The sequence below is a fragment of the Trachurus trachurus genome (assembly GCF_905171665.1).
Source record: "Trachurus trachurus genome assembly, chromosome: 5".
NCBI classification, from domain to species: domain Eukaryota; kingdom Metazoa; phylum Chordata; class Actinopteri; order Carangiformes; family Carangidae; genus Trachurus; species Trachurus trachurus.
Window position 1 is genome coordinate 1,772,938 of NC_139896.1, and position 22,833 is coordinate 1,795,770.

Genomic DNA, 22,833 nt, shown 5'->3' on the forward strand with positions numbered 1-22,833 from the left:
CTGTTAAAAGGACAGTGGTGAGAGCGTTGTGGAGTTGTTGGATTGTGTATTTGATGAGTTTGATGAGGGCTCACGTCTCTGCCCCACCGATCTCAAAATAACATGCACTGATAATTAAAGGTGATGAACCTACTGCTACGACTATAGGGGTTATGGTGAGAGGAGGATCTGACTAAATGTTGGACTGTCCCTTTAAGGAATTCCATACTTTGACACCGACCACAGAAATACACAGAATCTTCTGGACAATAAGGTTGTTTTTTAAAAAAAATCTCGAATCTTGAACCGTGTCTGTTGGAGAAAGACGTGTGAATGTGTGAAGTGTTACTGTACACTGCAAAAACTCAAAATCTTTACAAAAATATTTGTCTCATTTCTTGTCAAAACTAATCTCTTTCCACTTAAAATAAGACTCATCACCTAAAAATTAACTTGTTTTTAGATCATTTTCACTTGTTTCAAACTAATTTTCACTTGAAATAAGTAGAAAAATCTGCCAGTGAAAGGAAGTTTTTTGTGCTTAGAAGAAAAACTTGCTCCACTATCAGATTTTTCTACTTATTTCAAGTGAAAATCTGCTTGAAAGAAGTAAAAAGTGTCTAAAAAACAAGCTACGTTTTAATGTGATGAGTCTTATTTTAAGTAGAATGAGATTTGTTTTGACTAGAAATGACATTTTGACTAGAAATAAGACAAATATTCTTGTTAATATATTTGATTTTTTGCAGTGTGAGCCAAAGTTCAGGTGAAAATGAAGTAAAATCCAAACGAGGGAACACCAGAGGATGTATATAACCGTGTGTTTGAACCCGCGGGTCATCCGTCACTGTGACAGTGGAGCTCGCGGGCCACCGTACTGTAGATTAGAACATGTGGTGGTTGTAGATCCAGACTGAAGCTAGGGCACACGCCACCTCAGAGGTCAGAGGTCAAGAGGAGACACACTTCCTGCCGTCTGCAGCGCGGAGCTCCTGCTGACTGCTTTATACTGGCGCTCTCATTGTTCACATCCATCATGGCTGCCAGACCATTAAAGACCAAAGAGCATCGCATCGCCCCCCCCTCACCCCCCCTCAACCAACCAGATGTTCTGTCCTCGTGCTGCATTAAAGACTGACGGCTTCATGAATGAGCTTTAGAAGTCACTGACCAACAATAAAGCACTCGGGGCAAATGAAAGGGACCTTTACTTTGAAGGGCCACATCCTTCACCAGCAGAAACCCAGTACTGTACGTTATGAGGTGAGAAAGCTCCTTCATCTCTCAGTCCACTGAGTCCACTGTCACAGGTGGTTCTCCATCAGTTATCGCTTCATAACAGTGTAACTAAGGAAATGAACTGAGGTTTATTCTGTTTTTCTATCAGTTATTTAAAGGAATAGTTCAACATTTTGTCAAATTGGTCCATTGTCATAATCCCTATAGTCATAGCAGTAGGTTCGTTACCAGGGCCGGCCCTAGGATGTTGGTGGCCCCCTAAACAAGATTTTTTACTCTAAGCACAAACACCAAATCACTGGTTAAAACTGAATACAGACGTGTTTATTCCTCTGAGGTTTGAGGCCATTTTCTCCACTTTTACATATTTTCTTAAATGTATCTTTTTAAGATACTTGCAGATGTAACAATACTCAAGTGTTTTATGTCTAAATATTAGAACCTCCGCTGTAAGCACACTGAGGCCAGTTTGTCCTAGAACACTGTAGAAAGAAATAATTTAGGCCAAATGCTGGAAATTTGAGGTCTGCTTTTTGAAAAATGTCAAATCCCTTGTGAAAACACTCCTTCAGTCATGAGAATGAACTGTTCTGGTGCTTGAAATAGGATATGAATACAGTAATAGATACGTGTAGAAAACAAGTCTAAAATTACATTTTGTAAGATTGTTTTTTGAGCACAAATGTTGTCATTCTGCCGTTCTATTTTCACCAAATGTCTCAAATGTGAGATAAAAGAAGCTGAATATTGACTTCACATGACATATAAAGCTCATAGCTGCACGTGCAGACCTCAGGATGTTTAAATGACTTGATGAACCCCGGTACCTTTCTGATCATGTGGCCCCCCACCTAACGGCTGTGGCCCTAAACAACCACATAGAGGGTTTATGCCAGGGGCCGACCCTGTTCGTTACCTTTAATTGTCGGTGCAAGCTATTTTTAGAACGGTGGAGCAGAGCCGTGAGCTGCTCAGAGCTACGCTACGGAGGCTCATTATGGGATTTCTTGGTTTCCCTCATCATCAAACTCATCAAATACACAATCCAACAACTCCACAACGCTCTGGTGGACAAGTTGTGACCTGCACATTCACCACGCTATGAGATAATAACACAACGTTACCACACAGAGTCGTTTTAGAGGGAAATTCATGCAAAACCTCTGATGCACGTTGCCTTCAGGGACAGTTTTTCATCAAGCAGTTTCTGAATTTACCGTATGTATTGTTGTGATATATATATCCTATAATGTTTGGGATTTATATCACAACAGTATGCACTGACAATTAAAGGTAACAAACCTACTGCTAAAACTATAGGGTGTATGGCAATGGGCCAATTTGACAAAATGTTGAACTATCCCTTTAAAGTCTGAACCTTGATGTGACGTTCTGTAAAAGTGTAAAACTACAGAGACAGATCAGTGCATCATTACTGTAAAAACTAAACCTGAGCTTGTGTTATGATGGAATAAAATGAGTCAATGTGATAGTTGATGAGTTGTGTATATTATTATCCCACTAAACAAATATAAACAACATTTTAAGTCATTTATTCTTTCATGAAACTTGTTTCTTGCATCTATTGGGACATTACTGAGCTTTCCCAGTGACTAAAGAGTTAAAGTTTGGGTTAATACAGGATGTTGAGCAGAGTCAAGATAAAAATGAATTAGTTCAAGTCACGTGACCTCAGTGAATGAGGCCATTGGGATTTTAATGAGATTATTATTGTTTAACTGTGATCTAATTAGCAATTAGTTGTCAAACGACTGTGATGGGACTTTTTAGGTTTAGGTCATTGGTCACAGTTTTACACTTTAGTGTCAGTACTCATAATTTCACATGCATTTATTATATTTTTACCTACTTCTACTTTATTATTGGTTTTCTTTTCTTTTTATTACGTGCCTTTCTGTGTCTTTTAACTTACTAGACTCCATGAGAACCCTGCACAATAGTTCCTGTGTGCCTAGACTGTTTGGTTTGTGCACAAATGGCAAATACATTTCTCCTTCTTCTCCTTTTTTAAAAAAGTTTTTCACCTTGAGACAAGTGGAATAAGTCGACAATCCTGTGTTTCATTACAAACCTGCAGATGCAACATCATAATCAACAAGACTGAACTGATTAATAGTTGTATAATAGATCCCTGCAGCTTCATGAGGTATCGTCCCCTCCTCCCACCATGGTGTACACTGCAAAAACTCAAAATCTTTCCAAGAATATTTATCTTATTTCTTGTCAAAATGTCTAATTTCTAGTCAAAACTAATCTCTTTCCACTAAAAATAAGACTCATCACCTAAAAAATGAACTTGTTTTTAGATCATTTTCACTTGTTTCAAACTCATTTTCACTTGAAATAAGTAGAAAAATCTGCCAGTGAAAGCAAGTTTTTTGTGCTTGTAATAAGAAAGAAAAACTTGCTCCACTATCAGATTTTTCTACTTATTTCAAGTGGAAAATTTGCTTGAAAAAAGAAAAATGTGTCTAAAAACAAGCTGCTTTTTAAATGTGATGAGTCTTATTTGAAGTATAATTAGATTTATTTTGACTAGAAATGACATTTTGACTAGAAATAAGACAAATATTCTTGGTAAGATTATGAGTTTTTGCAGTGTAGAACACATTCATGTTCCACATCGTTCAGCTGTCAGAGCTCAGCGCAGCAGCTCATCATGGAGAAAGAAACGGAGAGACGATGAAAGAGACCGATATAGAAGAAAAGAGAGAGAGAGGATGAGTGCTGCCTGCTGGGATACAGAGGCAGGATGAGGCTGCAGAGTCAGAGTGGGGGGGGGTAAAGAGGGAGGTGGGGGGGCTAATGTGATCACATCAACCGTATTAGCATGGTGCATGTGGAGGAAAAGCAGCTGCACACAAAGGAACAGTCTTCACCTCTGAGCTCCGATAGAAGAGGCTTCATGCCGGTGTGATAATGACATTAGCATCTAATCAAAGGCAGCAGGTCAGGCTGCACACACACACACACACACACACACACACACACACACACACACACACACACACACACACACACACACACACACACACACACACACACACACACACACACACACACACACACACACACACACACACACACACGGCCATCCTTGTGAGGACGGGGTGGTTTCTCATTTTGCCCCCGAGCAGGAAGTGGGGGAGGGAGGGCAGTAAAGGAGCTGCATCATCTTTTAGAACTCCTTCTGGTCCCAGTGGAGAGAGGAGGTTTTAGGTTTTAGGTTTTAGTTTCACTGACGGTGGAAAACGTCTCGTCAGTCATCAACACCTCCAGTGTTTCACAGCTGAGACTCTGACTCAGCAGAAACCAGATCACACCTCACAGGTCTGAGCTGAGATATCACACTGTGACAGGCTTCATCAGCAGTGATTCTGATGATGACTTAAATAGAATAGGATAGTTCACCCAAAATTGAAATTTCCCTCATGATCTCCTCCCCCTCATGTGGACTAAGGGCTGGGAGAAGTTTCAGAGTCCTCCGTGGCTTCTCTGAGTTACAGGGGGTCTCGGCGTAGCAGTGCATGTCCATATAACGGTTGCAAATGGATACCAACTGTCTTCGTAACAAAAAGACACACCAAAAAACATCCAAATACCTCCATGCTGCTCGTATGTAACGTCCCCCTCGTATTGAAGCCCCAACATGAGAAATTGTTCCGAAAAAAATTAAATATATGGTATGGTAAATATGGAGGTATTTGGATGTTTTTTGGTGTGTCTTTTTGTTACAAAGACAGTTGGTATCCATTTGCAACCGTCATATGGACATGCACTGCTACGCCGAGACCCCCTGTAACTCAGAGAAGCCACGGAGGACTCTGAAACTTCTCCCAGCCCTTAGTCCACATGAGGGGGACATTTCAATTTTGGGTGAACTATTCTTTTAAAGGGATACTTCACCCAAAATCGATGATTCACCAATCATCTCCTCACCGTCATGATGCCAAGGAAGGGTCTGGAGAACTTTCAGAGTCATCAAGACTCTTTAGGAGTTGCAGGGGGGGTCCGGCTGGTGACGGGTTTTCATATAATGGCGGTGGATAGAGTTCACTTCTGATTGGTCCAAAACACACACTATGAAACATCCAGATACCTCCATACTGCTCGTCCTACTGACCCAAGTGTCCTGAAGACAAGACATGGAAAAGTTGTTAATGTGTTCTCTGTTGTTATCCTTGTTGTAGCAGCAGCCCCCAGTGGCTGTTGATGTTTGTGCCCATGCGTGAGATATGCTGCAAGATGTTCGTTGGTCGTCGTAAACTATTGGATGTTTGATGCAAACACGGAAGAACATCTCACAGCAAATCTCCTGCAGCCACTGGGAGCTGCTGCTACAACAAGGAGAAAAACAGAGAACAACTTTTCCATGTTTGGGTTTCACTTGGGTCAGTAGGACGAGCAGTATGGAGGTATCTGTATGTTTCATAGTGTGTGTTTTGGACCAATCAGAAGTGAACTCTATCCACCACCATTATATGAAAACCTGGAACTTAAAGAGTTTTGATGACTGAAAGTTCTCCAGACCCTTCCTTGGCATGACGGATGAGCATGAGGAGATGATTGGTGAATTATTGATTTTGGGTGAAGTATCCCTTTAATATGACATTTTCTTGCGGGCCTTGAGTTTGACGTGTGTGATTTAAAGGAATAGTTCGATATTCTGTGAAATAATCTTGTTGTTATAGATTAGTGACGTTAGAGCAGGAAACTGATTCTTCTGAATAAGAAGCTGCAGAATCTGAACTCAGTCTGGAAAAATCCACATTTAATCTGCACTGAAACCAAGTTGTGGTGCTACAGGACTGAGGTGGGGGTGAGGGGGTGAGAAGAGGGGGGTAGGAGGGTGTTTCTGGGGCAGAAAGTGAACAGGATGTCACTCTGCTCCCTCAGAGAAACACTGGCTCTTTGTGAGTTTGCAGCAGTAAAACAGTATTTGTGTGTTTTTTCTGCAAGTTTGACTGAAGGATTGAAACACAGCATCAAACAGCGTCTCATCTGGAAGTGAAAGGAAATCCATGGCCGGTCACATTTTAGCTGATGCTGCAGTAAAAACATGAAACCACAGCGACTCAGCGAGCGAAGCAGCTTCAGGAGGAATGTGGATGCTAATTGGCAGCTGAGCCGGTGTATTTGATCTGCAGCAGCGAGCAGCAGCGAGCGGCGAGCAGCAGCGTGCAGCATCACTCAGCCTGCAGAGCGACACACGGCTTCACTGTGTAAACACCAGCTCTATCTCAGGTTTATTTGCTCTGCTTCAGCTGATGTATGTGGTTGGTGTTCAAATACAGAAGGTGAAAAGGCAGAAGACAGAGATAAGAGAAATGGAACATAAATCCACTCTGATTAGATCAGACTGAGTTAATGTGATGAATGGAGCTGATAAGAAGCTGCAGAGGCCATGGGGGCTGAACAGAGACTGCACCGGGAGAAGCAGTGGTTTTATAGACGATGCAGTGTTTGGTCGATTAGAAAACATTATTGAAGAGTTAATTTGCAAAAGCAGTAACTCCGTTTTTTTTTTTTTTTTTTTTACATAAGGTGATATCAGTCAAACCAAAGTTGAGTGACTTTGAGATGTAACAAAACAGACATATCTGAAAAAAATTAAGTTTTATTGAAAACAACACTATGCAAAGAATAATTACAAAGCCTCAGCTCATTTTTTTCAAAATGGCACTTATCTGCTTTTGCAAATGAACTCTTCAATTGCATATTAATAATAATGAGAAACCTCACACAGTTTTTCCAGCAAAGGTTTCTCCAACTCTGTGATTGTGTGGTCGAGGTCTGGCTGTGTGTCATGGCCGACCGTTCCTCTGAGGAAACTGCAACATCCAACTCTCTTTCCTATTTTTGTTTTATATAATCGGTTGAGTCGTTCTTGATCAGTGAGATATTTAAATACAGATTCACAATAATCCGTCCGGTCGACTCTGAGTTGCTTCATGAACATTTGTGAAACCCCAGATTGTTCTTCTATACTCTGTCCCTTCACCATTTGGATTTGCATGTGTCTATAAAAGTAGAGACATAGACTGGAAGTCCATTAATTAAGGATGATGTAATTCCATACCTTATTCTCTTTTAAATCTAGGGATGCAGTTATAGATACAAATAAATAAAAGGTTGGTATGTTGCATGATAAAAGGAGATACAATAAGATAAGAAAATATTTTATGTTTATTTTTTATTTAACCTTCATTTAACCAGATAAAAACACCCATTGAGATCAAGACCTCTTTTAAAGCAGTAGAGTATTTCCTTCATCACCTGCAGCAGCGTGCATTCAACGAGGATATACTTGTATTTGTATTCATTTGCACCATAAGAAAAGACAATTACAAAAAAACAGAAATGAAACAAGAACGGTATAAGTGCGGGAGAGGTTAAAAACCCTCTATGGGTTTATGAAAAGCACCTCCAATAACGACAATGAGAGAAAGCAACAGCAAATAACAACAAAAAAGAAAGCAATACAAGTGCCATTTTATAGCACACACACAAAGAAGTCAGAAATAAAAACATGGGCGTGTATAAACGTAAAATAATTGTATTTGAATGTATGAGCATGTAAAGAGATAATGATCCTATGATTTGTGATGATTTGTCTACCATCAAATAGGACCACAATGGAAATAAGCATTTGGGCTTAATTGTGTTTTTAATCCTTTTGAACACTTGTCTAATGCTGTTCAATAAAGTTTTCAATCAATCAATCAATCAATCCAATGACAACTACAGTGGAAAATAAACTATTAGGCGTCTTGATTTAACAGATTTCAGTCTTAACTTGAGCTTGAGATGAACTTAACTACATGAAGATGAGAGTTCATCAGAATTCATCAAAGCAAATCCACAAGAAGGGATTTATTGGATATTTGGGTGTGTGTGTGTGTGTGTGTGTGTGTGTGTGTGTGTGTGTGTGTGTGTGTGTGTGTGTGTGTGTGTGTGTGTGTGTGTGTGTGTGTGTGTGTGTGTGTGTGTGTGTGTGTGGGTGGTGACAGGTCACATGAGGCCGTGAGGTCATTAGTGACACAGTGGTCAGTCTGTTGTCGCGGCGATCGGCCCTGCAGCTACACAGACGCCGAGGTGCCTGAGTGACCATCAAGTGACGTCACAGCTTCACTGCACCTCGGTGTGTGTGTGTGTGTGTGTGTGTGTGTGTGTGTGTGTGTGTGTGTGTGTGTGTGTGTGTGTGTGTGTGTCTACCTTTAGATCCCATGCTCATCCTGACTTTGGCCATGTGACGATGTTGTGACGCCTCCTCCTCCTTTCATCTGTTAACATCCGTGCACAACAAAACTAGACAACTGGTCTGAAACAAACTCTCTCATCTATAGATGTAGATGCACATAAAAACATAAACTATATTTCCCTGTCTCTCTCTCAACTCGCCTGTCCATTAAAAGGTGAAAAAGCCCAAAAAATATTTTTAAAAAAACCATAAATCTATAAACTACAAACCTCTACTGACTAAATACAATAATCAATGTGACTCTAATGTTTTCATGGACACAAATAATCAGAATAAAATTGTTTTCAACTAATCTGACAGGCAAACCTATTAACTTATTCTGATTAACTGCTTGATGCATGTACAGGTTCATGCACGTTTTGATCGGATAACTTTATTCTGCGTCTATGTAAACGATGAAGTTGGAATTTCCAATCAGATTGTAGAAAAAGTTCACATGTAGCCTAAACGTGGCTGGTGAAGTTTCCTCCAGACCTGATGATGTCACAACAGAAGTTAAATGATGCTAATAGACTTTTATTATTCATTTTCATATCATTAACTCAGTGAAGCTTAAAAAAAACGACCTTTCAGTGACACAACATCACTTTAAGTTGGATATTTCTTATTCATCCATGAACTAAAAGACGATTCTGAGAAGTAACTCAGCTCTTTAGTTCGTTAGTTTATGCTAAACACATGTCACACAACTTCTCCCTCCCACAGTCACTCACTCATTTCTCTGACTTGGTTTATGAGATTTCATGAAATAATAATTCTCAGAAATACTTTTCTATCATAAACGCTACTATTTGAAAACGCTGCAACCAGCAGAAGTCGTCTGGATGTCCCAACCAAACGTGTCTAAAACAACAATAACAGCGATAACAATTAGCATTCAGATGTTGCACATCACTTCAGTTCTGGAAAGAGAAAGAGAAACACGTCAGATCAACATGTCTGAACCTGACTGTGTCTGATGAACGGCTCCAAGTGTAATCTAAAACTTTAGAGTTAATCTAATCTTAAACCTAAACCTATAGGGTTAAACCTGACTCTAACTCTATAGGGTTCATTCTAACAGTGACCCATTTTATAGAAGTAGCCTATAATTAAATATACAAAATTTCCCAAAGTGCCAGATGATCAGGTCGGGTGAAAACTGGATTAAAACCAAACAATATTTAATCCCAGAACAATAAAACAATAATCTAGGAGTGTCTGCTGCTCATCAACGTGTCTATAATTACATTACACTGCTTTAACTGAAGGTTTGACTGAAGGTTGAACTGAAGGTTTGTCCTGGTTGTGTCTCATATCAGCGGTTGTTTCAGTCTGAACCGTCACCGTCGCTTCCAAGAATCAGTCTGAACACTGCAAAAACTCAACATCTTTCCAAGAATATTTGTCTTATTTCTTGTCCAAATGTCTCATTTCTAGTCAAAACTAACCTCTTTCCACTTAAAATAAGACTCATCACCTAAAAATTAACTTGTTTTTAGATCATTTTCACTTGTTTCAAACAAATTTTCACTTGAAATAAGTAGAAAAATCTGCCAGTGAAAGGAGGTTTTTTGTGCTTGTAATAAGAAAGAAAAACTTGCTCCACTATCAGATTTTTCTACTTATTTTAAGTGGAAAATTTGCTTGAAAGAAGTAAAAAGTGTCTAAAAACAAGCTACTTTTTAAATGTGATGAGTCTTATTTGAAGTAGAATGAGATTTGTTTTGACTAGAAATAAGACAAATATTCTTGGTAAGATTTTGAGTTTTTGCAGTGAAATCATCCATGAGGAGAAACGTTGACGCGGTGACATGACTGAAGTGAAGTGACAGTGTCACCACCACTGAGACATTTTCCCAGGCTGCCGTTCCCGCTGCTGTTCTGTCATGGAGCTGGTTGATCCGGTCTGCAGTTCCCACAGCGCTGGAGAAGTCATCCATCCCGTTCCTTTGACTCATCATCATCATCATCCAACCCAAACCTTTCAGTATTCCCGCCATTCACCTCCATGTGACGGGACAGAGGGAGTGACAGCAGGTGAAGGAGTTATTTTAAGACTCATTCTGAAAGTGGCAGTTTGGTTTTGAAGCCTGGAGGGAAACGAATGCCTGAAGGGTTTTAACAGGAAAACGCCTGCAGGAAGTTCAGCTGCAGCTTCTCTCAGTGTGGAAGAAGCAGTGGTGGAGTCTATGTGATACTCAGTATGCCCATGGAAAATGCATTAATATTTACAAACAGAACTGAACTCTAAGCATTTTTAAAACCAGGTTAAAAACATTTCTGTTTTCATGTGAGCTCTTTTAAAGAACCTTTAATCCTAATCTTGCATTCAACAACAACAATTTTATTTATTGAGCACATTTCATGCGACAAGCGCAAACTCAATGTGCTTTCACAAAAACAAAACAAAGCACAACATTACATAGCTCGTAAAATACGTATGTTATATATATTCGCATTGTAAATTCTCTTAAACGGACCCCGAGGAGTTTTTATTTGGCTCTAAAAAAGTCTCATATTAATGTGGATGAATCTACGTTACCACTTGTTAATGGAACCATTTAGATAAATATATGGTTTTGTCTTTATAGTTATTTTGTTATTATTATTTAGTGGTCGGCTCGCCCAGCATTTCCTAGTTTCGGTTTCGAATAACGCCGCCGGATCGCTAGTTGGCATCGTTTATGGTCGGAACTACGACGGTATCTGATCGTCTTCCAACCTTCGACTTGAAAACATTCTTGGCAAATGTTTTCACTTTCGTCCGTCTTGCGTCGGTCCAAAAATTTCACCGTGCACGCAGAGGCTCATGGGAAATGTAGTTTGAAAACACTTCGCTTTCCGAAACTTTTCATTGTCCCTTTAATTGTTTTTAATACAAATCAATATTTCATGCTGCAAACTCATATTTATGCTCTATTTTAGTCTATTTTTTTTATATATATGCGTGTGTGTGTTTTGTTTTAATGTAGGCTAAAGCACATTGAGTTGCCCCTTGGTATGAAATGTGCTAGCCTATATAAATAAAGCTGCATGTCAGTCCCATCAGAGGCTCCAGCTGCAGGAAAATGAAAGTAATCAGTGATCAGTTACAATAACTGCTGCAGCACATGCACACACAAATCTGTCACGCAACCGTTGTGATTGTGCAGCGCTGACTCAGCTAACTGTTTACCGCCTGTTGGGTGCACGGCCAGAAAATCCAGTTATAGGACTGAGCTGGAAACAGGTTGTGATCAGCAGGTCGTTGATGCTGTTGTTGTTGTCTTTAGACGGTTTGATCTCTGGGTAATTAAAGCTGGTTGACTGTAATAATAATAATATTAGTTATAATAGACTTCAGTGTGAAGTGTGTTGATATTTCAGGTCACAGCAGCGTCCACACACAGACGGACAGACTCACACACACACACACCCATAATGACTAATAGAAGTCCATTGACCAACCTGCTCTGAGCCGTTGATGCTCTTCTGTGTAGAAGGTTAAAACTCTGACACGAGATCAGCTACAACAACCAGGTCAGAGGTGAAGTTCAAGTTAAACCTGAAAGAGAGCTGGGACACCGGGTCGGAGGCTCTGAAGCTGGAGCTGGACCTGGGAGCTAAAGGAAGAGTTCACCAAAAAAATGAAATTCAGTCATTAGCAAGGGGGCAGTTGTCTGTTTGAGAAGTGAAGTCACTTCCGCGTTCAACAAACTGCAATCCCCTCGGCTTCCTCTGGGGGCTGGTGTCAGAAGGGAGCATTCTCCATAGACCCCCATGTTAAAATAGCCGACTTAACATATTTACATTTAATTTTTTTGGTCTCAACCGATAGTTTCTACCCCCGCACACACTCTGAGGGGGGTGAATTTTTTTTAAACTCTACCGTTTTACTGTTATTAGGTTAAAATTCTGGCCAATCAGGGCGCGGAACCGTTGAGTGACAGGTCCGGAGACCGCTGCTACGAGGCCAGTGGGCGGGCTCTCGGCCGGCCAACGGCCGCACCGCTCCAAATATGGCAAGTAGAATCCAAGATGGCGCAGTTCAAACCCCCGTAGTAGCGGCACAAAACAGACTCCCTCAAACCAATGGGTGACGTCACGGTGCTACGGCCATTCTGTTTACAGGCTATGGTCATTAGTGCCAACGAAAACTTTATATGAGAGTAATAGGGACACAAAAACGTCCATAAAACTACACAACAACCATTTAATATTCCTCCACACTGCTCGTCCACTGCAATCCAAGTGTCCTGAAGGGAGATAGTCCAGAGTTTACTGGAAACTACGACATTTAGGACATTTTTACCGCCTAAACAGTCCTGGATTGACCAGACTTGCCTCAATGAGGTAGTTTCCAGTAAACTCTGGACTATCTCCCTTCAGGACACTTGGGTTGCAGTGGACGAGCAGTGTGGAGGAATATTAAATGGTTGTTGTGTAGTTTTATGGATGTTTTTGTGTCGGGTCCTATTACTCTCATATAAAGTTTTGGTTGGACTAGGAACCGGCCTCCCAGGTCTCCAGATGACCTTTGAGGAATAAAAAACTACTCCAGAGTATTCATCAGCATGAGGGTGAACTATTCCTTTAAGGTGGAAATCCTAAAGAGTTCCTCTTTAACCTTGAGCTGGATTATCTGGATTATTTTATCAAATGAATTAATAAAAATGAACCAATCAAGTTTAAGGAAAAGGAAAAAGTCAACATTTTTTGAGCACCAAGCAGTCGCTGCTGAACAGAATCAGGACCATGTGTGCAGTGTGTGTCAGCTGAGTGTGTGTGTGTGTGTGTGTGTGTGTGTGTGTGTGTGTGTGTGTGTGTGTGTGTGTGTGTGTGTGTGTGTGTGTGTGTGTGTGTGTGTGTGTGTGTCAGCTGAGTGTGTGTGTGTGTGTTGTGGGGGGTTTAATGACTCTGAGTTTAATATTTGACTCCATCAGTCGGGCCGAGCCGCTCACTCAGCCGTTCTGACAGCTTTGTTTTCCATCAGCAGCTCCAGGTGCAGCGAGCGGAGAGAGCGACCATCTGCTGCTGCAGGAGCCTCAGTCACCTCCATCACGTCCTCGTGGCCCCGTGTAGACTCAGAGGGGCCACGAGACGAGGACGACACGCAGCCGTCACATGACTTTAAATCTGTGTTGTTGTACAAACTGACATCATCAATCATTATTATTTTTTGTCTTTTAAACCTTTATTTTCAATCCATAACAAAACCAACAGCAACAAACGTACAAAGTTTCTTGTAACGACAGAATTTTGAAAAGGTCTACAGTATGTCTTCTTTACCTATTAAACCTTCTGGTATTAGTCCTACATACAGTATATAAATCAACAGGGATCATTAGGAATGTTTTATCCCCAAATTTCCCCCCATGGCTCTTGGGACCTCATAGCAAAATGTCTGTATTTTCATCCATGACCAAAATATGTAAAATATAGAGTTGTGGTTGTCATTCAGTTGTCCACATTGTCTAGAGGATATTAATTAGCAGCAGCTCGAGACACAAGTTTCATATAAACATGTATGTCACTATGTGCGTTTCCATTTCCCCTAGAAATGCACAAATCCTAAATATCACAATAACAAACTGATAATAGAAAAACCGGTAACACTTTACTTGACGCCTATCTCTATAACGCATTATAACCAGACTTATAATGAGTTATAATGCAGTTATAACACTGTATAACTGTAGTTATAAACACTCATAAATGATCATAATGCTTTATAACAATAAGCATAACACACTATAAAGCATTTTATCATGACTTATAAGGTCAGGTATTATAATAGGTTATACTTGTTAGTAACTCACTGACAATGCCCACATCGATAATGCATTATTAATATAGTTATAATGTGTTATAATTGACTTATAAACGTGTATAACTATCATTATAAACACTCATTAATCACATGACACATTATAGAGCATTATAACTCTATTATAATACTAAGATCTTATATGCCATTATAAAATGCTCTATGATGTGTTATGCTTATTGTTATAAAGCCTTTGATTATTAATGAGTGTTTATAATGATAGTTATACAGGGCTATAACTACATTATAACTCATTATTAGTATGGTTATAATCTGTTATTGAGATAGGCATCAAGTAAAGTGTTACCGAAAAACTTTACAAATCTTGCTAAAACATTTTTACGCTCTCATGAGGTGACAATTTAAATGACATTTAGATGTAGCCGTTCTGCTACAGTTGAATATTGTCACCTTTAGGCTTTTTAACCTCTGTTTATTGTCTTGCTGAACTAAGCTAAGCTACATTAACATTTGCTGTTATCTGTAGACATACAGATGTTGCAGCTCTAGTTGCAGTGAAATATCAGAGTTAGAACAGAACGACTGCATGTGTTTTAGTTCTGTTTTCTCCATTCAGACAGTTAAACTCTGAGGAATCAGTTTCTCACACGGTCACATGATCGAATCGTTTCACTGTCTGACCTCCTCTGCAGTCACATGACCTCTGACCCCCCCCGAACTGATCCTCATTCACATTCATACAACACTCAACAACGTCCCTGAAGAATCGTTCAGACTTTCCCACACGACTGAACCGGCTCGGAACAAAAAGTGGTTTTAGCTGCAGTGACTTTGACTCAGTGGGCAACGTCGTGTCTTTAACAGTGAAACCACCACGCTGCTTCAGCCGGGACAGGCGCTTTAGAAAGGAGAGGAAACAGTCGGCTGAGTTAGACATAAATGTGTGAAAGCAGAAACAAACAGCCAGTGTGTGTGTGTGTGTGTGTGTGTGTGTGTGTGTGTGTGTGTGTGTATGTGTGTGTGGCCTTCACTGACACTTTCTCTCATTTCTCTCCAGGTTTTGTATTTACACTGCTTCTGCTCTGGCATCCGTCAGGACTCGAGGTCACTAAACAAGTTCAGCCATCATAACAAATTATCCATAAGCAGACACAGTGGGAGAGCTGGAGACCGAGACCGAGGAGGAGGAGGAGGAGGAGGAGGAGGAGGAGGAGGAGGAAGAGGAGGAAGAGGAGGAAGAGGAGGAGGAAGAGGAGGAAGAGGAGTTTAAACAAACCCCTAGGGGTCCTTGAGAGATTTGAAGGGGGTCCCCGCTTTTTTCTTGAAACTTTACCACTTTTTCTAGATTTTTATTTTTAAATTTTTAGAAATTTTACCACTTTTTGAGAAAATGTTTACTTTTTTATTTTTATTTTGATTATTTTTTATGAGAAATTTTACCACTTTTTTCTAGAAGTTTTTTTTTATTTATTTTTTTATTTTACCACTTTTTCTAGATTTAAAAAAAAACTTTTTTGTTTTAGAAATTTTACCACTTTTTTCTTGAAAATTTTTACTTTTTTATTTTTATTTTGAACATTTTTTACGAAAAATTTTACCACTTTTTTTTTCAACAACATTTTTTGGCTACTGTTTTTTATTTTTCACTTTTTTTTTGAGAATTTTTATCACTTCTTCCTAGAAATGTTTAAATGTTTTTGGAGAAATTGGACCACTTTTTTTTCCAGAAATTTCTCTATAATATTTCCAAAAATTCACGCCATCTGCCCTAATTTAAAAGTATAAAAAAGTAATGTTCTTCAGTCTTAGAACAAATATAGTATGTGCATTTCTGGTGTTTACTTCTAAATGTGGTCCAATGGGGGTCTGTGGTCTAATTTGTGTCAATTTAGGGGTCCTTGATGTACAAAAGGTTGAGAACCACTGGTCTAAAGGACTGGATAGAAGTCGGAGGTTATGTGATCTATGCAAAGACGGCCAGATTGGTAATGAGTTCCATGTTTTGTTTGAATGCAAGAACACATGTATTGTATATCTAAGAGAAAAATACCTCCCTAAATACTATGTTCGTCGCCCATCTATGTTTAAACTCATTTTGTTATTACAGTCTGATAAAACAAAAGTTCTTTATAAGCTAGGTGCTTTTCTGAAACGTGTCCTTCCTCTGTTTAAAGCAGAAGTAAGCGATCCGGTCGTTTTGGCTAATGCTGCGTTCCAGGCAGGCTTTTGAAACCGTAAATTACAGCTTCAAGTCACAACTAACGACTTTGTAGCGTTCCAGGCAACCCACTCGTGTTTCTCCGACCTGTTTTACCTGTGAAAGTCACTATAACGGCCACTCGTAACTTCTGACCCGTGAACTCGTACCAGATCAAACTGGTACGACTTCACAGGTCGGAAAAACACGAGTTACAAGTTGCCTTGAACGCACCATAACGTCTTGTCAGCAGATGGAGTTAGCAGCCCCCGCCCTCGTCATGGATCTATTGGTCCTCGTCCCTACGTCACCACATTCAGGCGCATCCCTTGGCTGCACACACAGAGAGGACTGCCCCTTTATGCCGTTCTCTCTCCTCATTGGATAAAAACTGTAGGATACGAGAAAAGTTTTCTCCTGGGCTCAGAGCAGAGCAGAGTGACTGACAGACCCGTGTTTCGGTCCAAACACTCTATAGAAGTGATTGCTGTCGGAAGATACAACTATTTAAGACTTAGATTAACACAAATATATCACTTACTTCTGCTTTAAGTGATAGTTTCTGCTCTGTCCTGGTCAGAGATGGATGTACAAAGTATGTACAGCCCCCACTGCCTCTTGCTATGTCTGATTATTTGTACTGTTTTATTGTTTGTGCTCCATACCACTTGCGTGGTCGTGAGAAAATAAAGTAAAGAAAAGTAAAAGAGGAGAAGGAAGAGGAGGAGGAGGAGGCAGCCATGAGAGACGGAGAGACACTGAGACACTGAGAGAGACGACCGAAGTCTTACAGAAACATAAACAACAAATATCTGCAGGGGTCTTTTCTTTTCTTTCTGCAGCGGACACGTACGAGTCGACGGCCCAGAATGCAAATGGTCCATGGTTTTTATTGCAGTTTGAATTGAGGAGGAGACATGAGAAGACACAGAGAGGAGGATGAGATGATGGGATGGAGGGGTAAGGGGGGGTAAGGGGTAAGGGGGGTAAGGGGGGGTCGGCAGGAAGTGAAAATGTCAAGACGTGAGACTGAGAGATCTTTGAGGCCACACAGTGTCTGAGTGTGTGTGTGTGTGTGTGTGTGTGTGTGTGTGTGTGTGTGTGTGTGTGTGTGTGTGTGTGTGTGTGTGTGTGTGTGTGTGTGTGTGTGTGTGTGTGTGTGTCTGTCCCTCCGTGTCTCTGCTGCTGCTGCTGAAGGAACTCATTGTGTGGACGTGTTGTGGAGTGAGCGTCCTCTGTGTCTGAGTGGACAGAGAGTTGGAGCTGTGGAGCTCCATGGGGGGTTGGGGAGGGGGGGGGGGGGGGGGGGGGGGGACTTATCATGTCGCTCCTCTGACCTCCACTTCCTGTTCCTCATAATGAACGACTGTGAGACGGAGCTCCTGTTCTGATACTGACACTGATGTCCACCCAGAGGACAACTCTCTGTCTCAGTCTCTGTGTCTTTCAATGTCTTTGTCTTTCACTCTGTGTCTTACTCACTATGTCTCTGTCTCACACTATCTCACATTGTCTTTCACTCTGTCTCTTAGTTTTTCTGTAAAGTCACAGTCACTTATAAATGTTGCTAGTCGTGGGTTGCAGCCTGGTGTTTGGGCTTGTTGTTAAAGTATGTCCTTAGATAGTTTTAAAAACTTATTATCAAATGTGACCTTGATGATGAATTTGTATATTGTATAATTGTGTTTTTGTAATCAGGGCGTCATTGAAAAAGAGAGCTCGCTTCGCCTTCCCTGAATAAATAAAGGAGAAATGAAAAAAATGAAATGAAAAAAGTGTAATTGCACACTCTCCTCCACTGATGGAGAGAATAGTTAGCCGACAGTAAGTCCTGTCATGTTGTTCGGTCCGGCCTGTTGAGAACTCCGACTGACCGAAGGAAAGAGCTGGAGCCTACGGTCTGTGGCCGGAGCACACATTTATTTATTAGAAGTTTAAAAGGTGCAAGGCAAGGCAATTTTATTTGTATAGCCCATTTTTACCACCAGTTTGTCTCAAAGGGCTTTACATCCCATCATAACAACATCCTCTGTCCTTAGACCCTCACATCCACTGAGGAAAAACTCCATGGAAAACCCTTTTAACAGGGAAAACCAGGAGAAAGCTCAGGGTGAGCAACAGAGGAGGGATCATCACCCAGGACGGACAGACGGGACAGAGATGTTGTTACAGCCAAGAAAACAGTTTATAGTTTATAAACTGTTAAATGCCTGTCGACAATATAATATAATTTGTATTATTTACAACTAGTAGTTCCTGGATTCCTTGCGAATAGAACATGCGCAGAACACAAATGAATGTCCGTTTTGATGGAGATATCCAGACAGACGTATACATGACCAGATATTAGGGTTAGAAAAGGAGGAACCCAGGGGTCATTTTCGGGTTTTTAAAAACCGGAATATGAGCATCGTCCTCCTCCACATGCAGCAGGATTTATGTCTCTTCTTTCCACCTCTTCTTATCTCTCCACACACGGTCCAGTCCAGTCCAGTCCGCTCCGCTCCGGTCTGTGAAGCTTCCTGTCTCTGCTGCAGGATCGGGGCAGACTGGAGGTTTCTGTCCTTACGTTGCTTTTCACAGGATTTTAAAGGGACAACGAGGAGTTTCTCCAGAACGAAAAAGTCCGCGACAATAAAAAAGTCTCATATTAATGTGGATGAATCTACGTTACCACTTGTTAATGGGCCCATTTTCTATAAATATATCGTTTTGACCAGCGTTTCTTTACTTTTGGTTTCGTGGCGAGTCATGAGAATCTCCGTTTATGGTGGGAACTACAACGGTATGTGATCGTCTTCCAACCTCTGACTTTAATTCTTGATGAATGAAAACATGAGTCTGTCTTGCACCGGTCAAAGAATTTCACGGTGCGGAGGCTCATAAATGTAGTGTGGAAACACTTTGCTTTAACAAAACTCCTGGTTGTCCCTTTAAATGTCAGTCACATGGTGCTGTTTTATTCAGGGTCACCTGCAGGGCATTCTGGGTAAAACAGAAAGAAAAAAAGAGGCTCCATTCTAAAACCAAAGATCCAGTGTGAGTCTATTGACTGTTTCCTCTGAGTCTATTGGACCAGTGAACTGTGTGTCAGTGTTTGTGTGAGTGAGAATATTTGTGTTTGGCAGTGAAAGTGTGTGTTTGACGGCCGTAAACACACACACACACACACACACACACACACTGAGCCATGTGCTGGTGAAGAGACACTCTGACAGTCAAACAGCTGCAGCTTCATGTGGTGGATGGACACACACACACAGAGATACACACACCAGTTAACTAAAACTAAAACTAGCAGTGGAAAAAATAATGTTGTAAACTGAAATAAAAATAAAAATGACAGTATTTCCAAAAACTAGAACTATCTCCAACCTCCAGGTGTTGATGCTAAACTGCTTTTTAAGTAAAGTTTCATCAGGTAACAGCAGCTTAGTTGTAGTTTTCTTGTCGATGTCTAAAGCTGCAGGAAGAAAACGACTTGGAGTTCGACCCACAGCTAGATAAGAGTGAATGGAACCTGATGATGAGGACTGATGGGAACATTATGGGAAGGACAAAGTTCATCTTCAGAGGTCTGACAGAGGCTTTCTCCTAAAACCTGAACAACTACAACTAAGACTAAGAATAAATAAAAACTACAACTAAGACTAAATGAAAACTAGTCAATTCCTCAAAATAAAACCTAAACTAAAACTGCTTCATCACTTGTTGAACTCACTAAAACTAAACTGAAATAAAAAAGCAAATTGAAAACCTCATGATCATTTAAAAACTATAATAACATTGAGACACACAGGTCCAGGATCTGTGCTCTGGTCCAAATGGATCCTGAGGTTCCTGTCTGTTTTTAGACAGTAAGAGTGAAACTACAACAGTTTTATGGGCCGAGCAGAAAGCTGAAGACGTTTTTTTTTTTTTTTCGTTCCCTTTTTACTGCCGACGTGACGTTGGCAGCGAGCTGCGGTGGATGTGGGTGCAGTGGGACATGATGAGACGCTGCAGGTCGAGGCAGGTCTGAGCTCCGCAGGAAGAAGCAGAAGAGATGGCAGAGAATAATAAAACCACATTCCTGACACACTGACTGTTTATTCAAGCTGCAGAAGAGTTTTCAGTTTCAACGTTACAGTCGGATACGGAGGAAGAGCTCCACTGGTTCTAGTGAACAGAGCTGAGGGATTACAACACGTTTCTGCAGAAAGTCACTGATGTTTCTGCAAAAACAAAAGTTCAATCAAGATAGAACACTTTCTCCTCATGTATGAAATTTTACATTCATTTTATCTAAAAAGACCATTGAGGAGGAGGAGGAGTGTTCATCTGCAATGGCGTCGAGCAAATTCACAGCAAAAACACAACAAAACATAAAACAATATGAGTTAAAAACAAGAAATAATTAAAAGAAAAAAATACTAGGAAGGGAGTTAAAAACACTTACAATCAAATAAGACAATGTCAGAGATGAGACTTTTTAAGCAGCTGTGTGCTATTACTTTTCTTTACAGAATACGAATTTGGAGAAGGTCGAAAAATGAACAAATCATTAGACTTTTCATACTGCCTACTGCTGTCTACTGCTCCGGCATACTTTCACCTAGAGACTCCATTTAAACTTTAAACAGTAGACACAAGTCTTGTGTATTGGTGTATGAATCCACATTTTGATAGGTCATATAGTTTTTGATCAATCCCTGTTCAATGACCATGATCATTTTTGGAGAAATTATGAGATTATAATGGGTGTGTATTGCACGGAATGTTCGTGTCAGAGTGCGTGACATCACCGGTTAGAGTGGGAGAGAGGCAAAACAAATTCTAGGATTTTTCTCTTTCCACACTCCTCCTGGACACAATTTACACTCTACACACATGATTTTTTCCAACTTTGTAGACAAACTTGTTCTGTCTCTCACCATGTGCTCAATATATCAGAGAGATTTACAGAATTTGAATTATCAGCCTCTAAGTGCGGCCACGTCTGTCTCTGCTCCTCATTGACTCCAATACAAAGATTTTCTGAGAGAAGCAGAATGGACCCATGTTTTTAACTCGCAATTGTCACCAAAATATTTACTGTAGAAACACCAAATCGTACCAAATTGTTCAGGAAGTCCTTACAGTGATGATGGTCTGTGTTTTTTTCTAATAGGAGTTACCGTTTTGTCAGAATAAGCCCAAATGCGAGACCAGTGCAGCGGCAGAAAATCGCTCTTTTCTCCACGTTTCTGTCGACCTCAGCCTGTGGGGCCTCTATCGTCACTGGCAACCACCTCAAGTTGCCATGGTAACCTCAGGCCAGAGCCAATCAGAGACCAGAGAATCCTCTGATTGGCTCTGAGCCCCGTCTACCAGACATTTAGATCTATCTATCTATCGTTCTATCTGTCGTTCTATCTATCTATCTATCTATCTATCTATCTATCTATCTATCTATCTATCTATCTATCTATCTATCTATCTATCTATCTATCTATCTATCTATCGTTCTATCTATCGTTCTATCTATCTATCTATCTATCTATCTATCTATCTATCTATCTATCTATCTATCTATCTATCTATCTATCTATCTATCTATCTATCTATCTATCTATCTATCTATCTCTGTGTCTGTGTGTTTGCTGAGCAGAGGAAACAGGAAACAGGGTTTTGACCTCAGAGGCCCCGTCTGACCATGAGAACCAAAGCAAAGCCTTCTGGGATATTTCTCCATCATGTCATCTTCTCTGTTATGATTCCCATGAACCCCCCCTTCCTCCCCCTTCCTCCTCCTCCTCCTCCTCCTCCTCCTCCCCCTCATCCCCCTCTCCTTCCTCCCTGTTCCGGTTTGTAGTAGCTAGTGAGCAGAGGAGGAAAGCAGCTGTTTGCCTTCTACATAAAGTCTGTATGATGATGATCAGAGAGTGAATCTGGAGTTTAGGTGATAGGTCGTTTACACTGAGACAAGATTCAGATTCAATAAAAAGATTTTCATTATTGTTAATTATTGTTATTGGTTCTAATTGTTTACAATAATTAAAACTGTTGATTAAATCAGTGAAGTTCTGCTGCAGAACTCAGGACGGACTGAGAATGAATGAGTCCGGAAATGATGTTTTAATCCTGTCCTGGTGTAGTGTGTGTGTGTGTGTGTGTGTGTGTGTGTGTGTGTGTGTGTGTGTGTGTGTGTGTGTGTGTGTGTGTGTGTGTGTGTGTGTGTGTGTGTGTGTGTGTGTGTGTGTGTGTGTGTGTGTGTGTGTGTATGTGTGTGTGTGTGTGTGTGTGTGTGTGTGTGTGTGAGCTGACATGTGAAGGTCTCATATTAAACGTTCCTCCTGGTTTTATTTAACAGACGGAGCTGAAGCCAAAAGAACGAGAGAGAGAAAGAAAGAAAGAAAACAAAAAGCT

General features: G+C 40.5%; 1 long non-coding RNA gene across 1 annotated transcript in view; it reads left to right on the forward strand.

Annotated features, from left to right (window-relative positions):
• The first annotated feature begins 3,660 nt into the window (after window positions 1-3,660).
• LOC310986485 overlaps window positions 3,661-22,833 on the forward strand; it is a 252,456-nt gene continuing 233,283 nt past the window's right edge. The window contains exon 1 of the long non-coding RNA XR_014595410.1: window positions 3,661-3,837. This is a non-coding gene — a long non-coding RNA (uncharacterized lncRNA). The remainder of the gene's footprint in view (window positions 3,838-22,833) is intronic.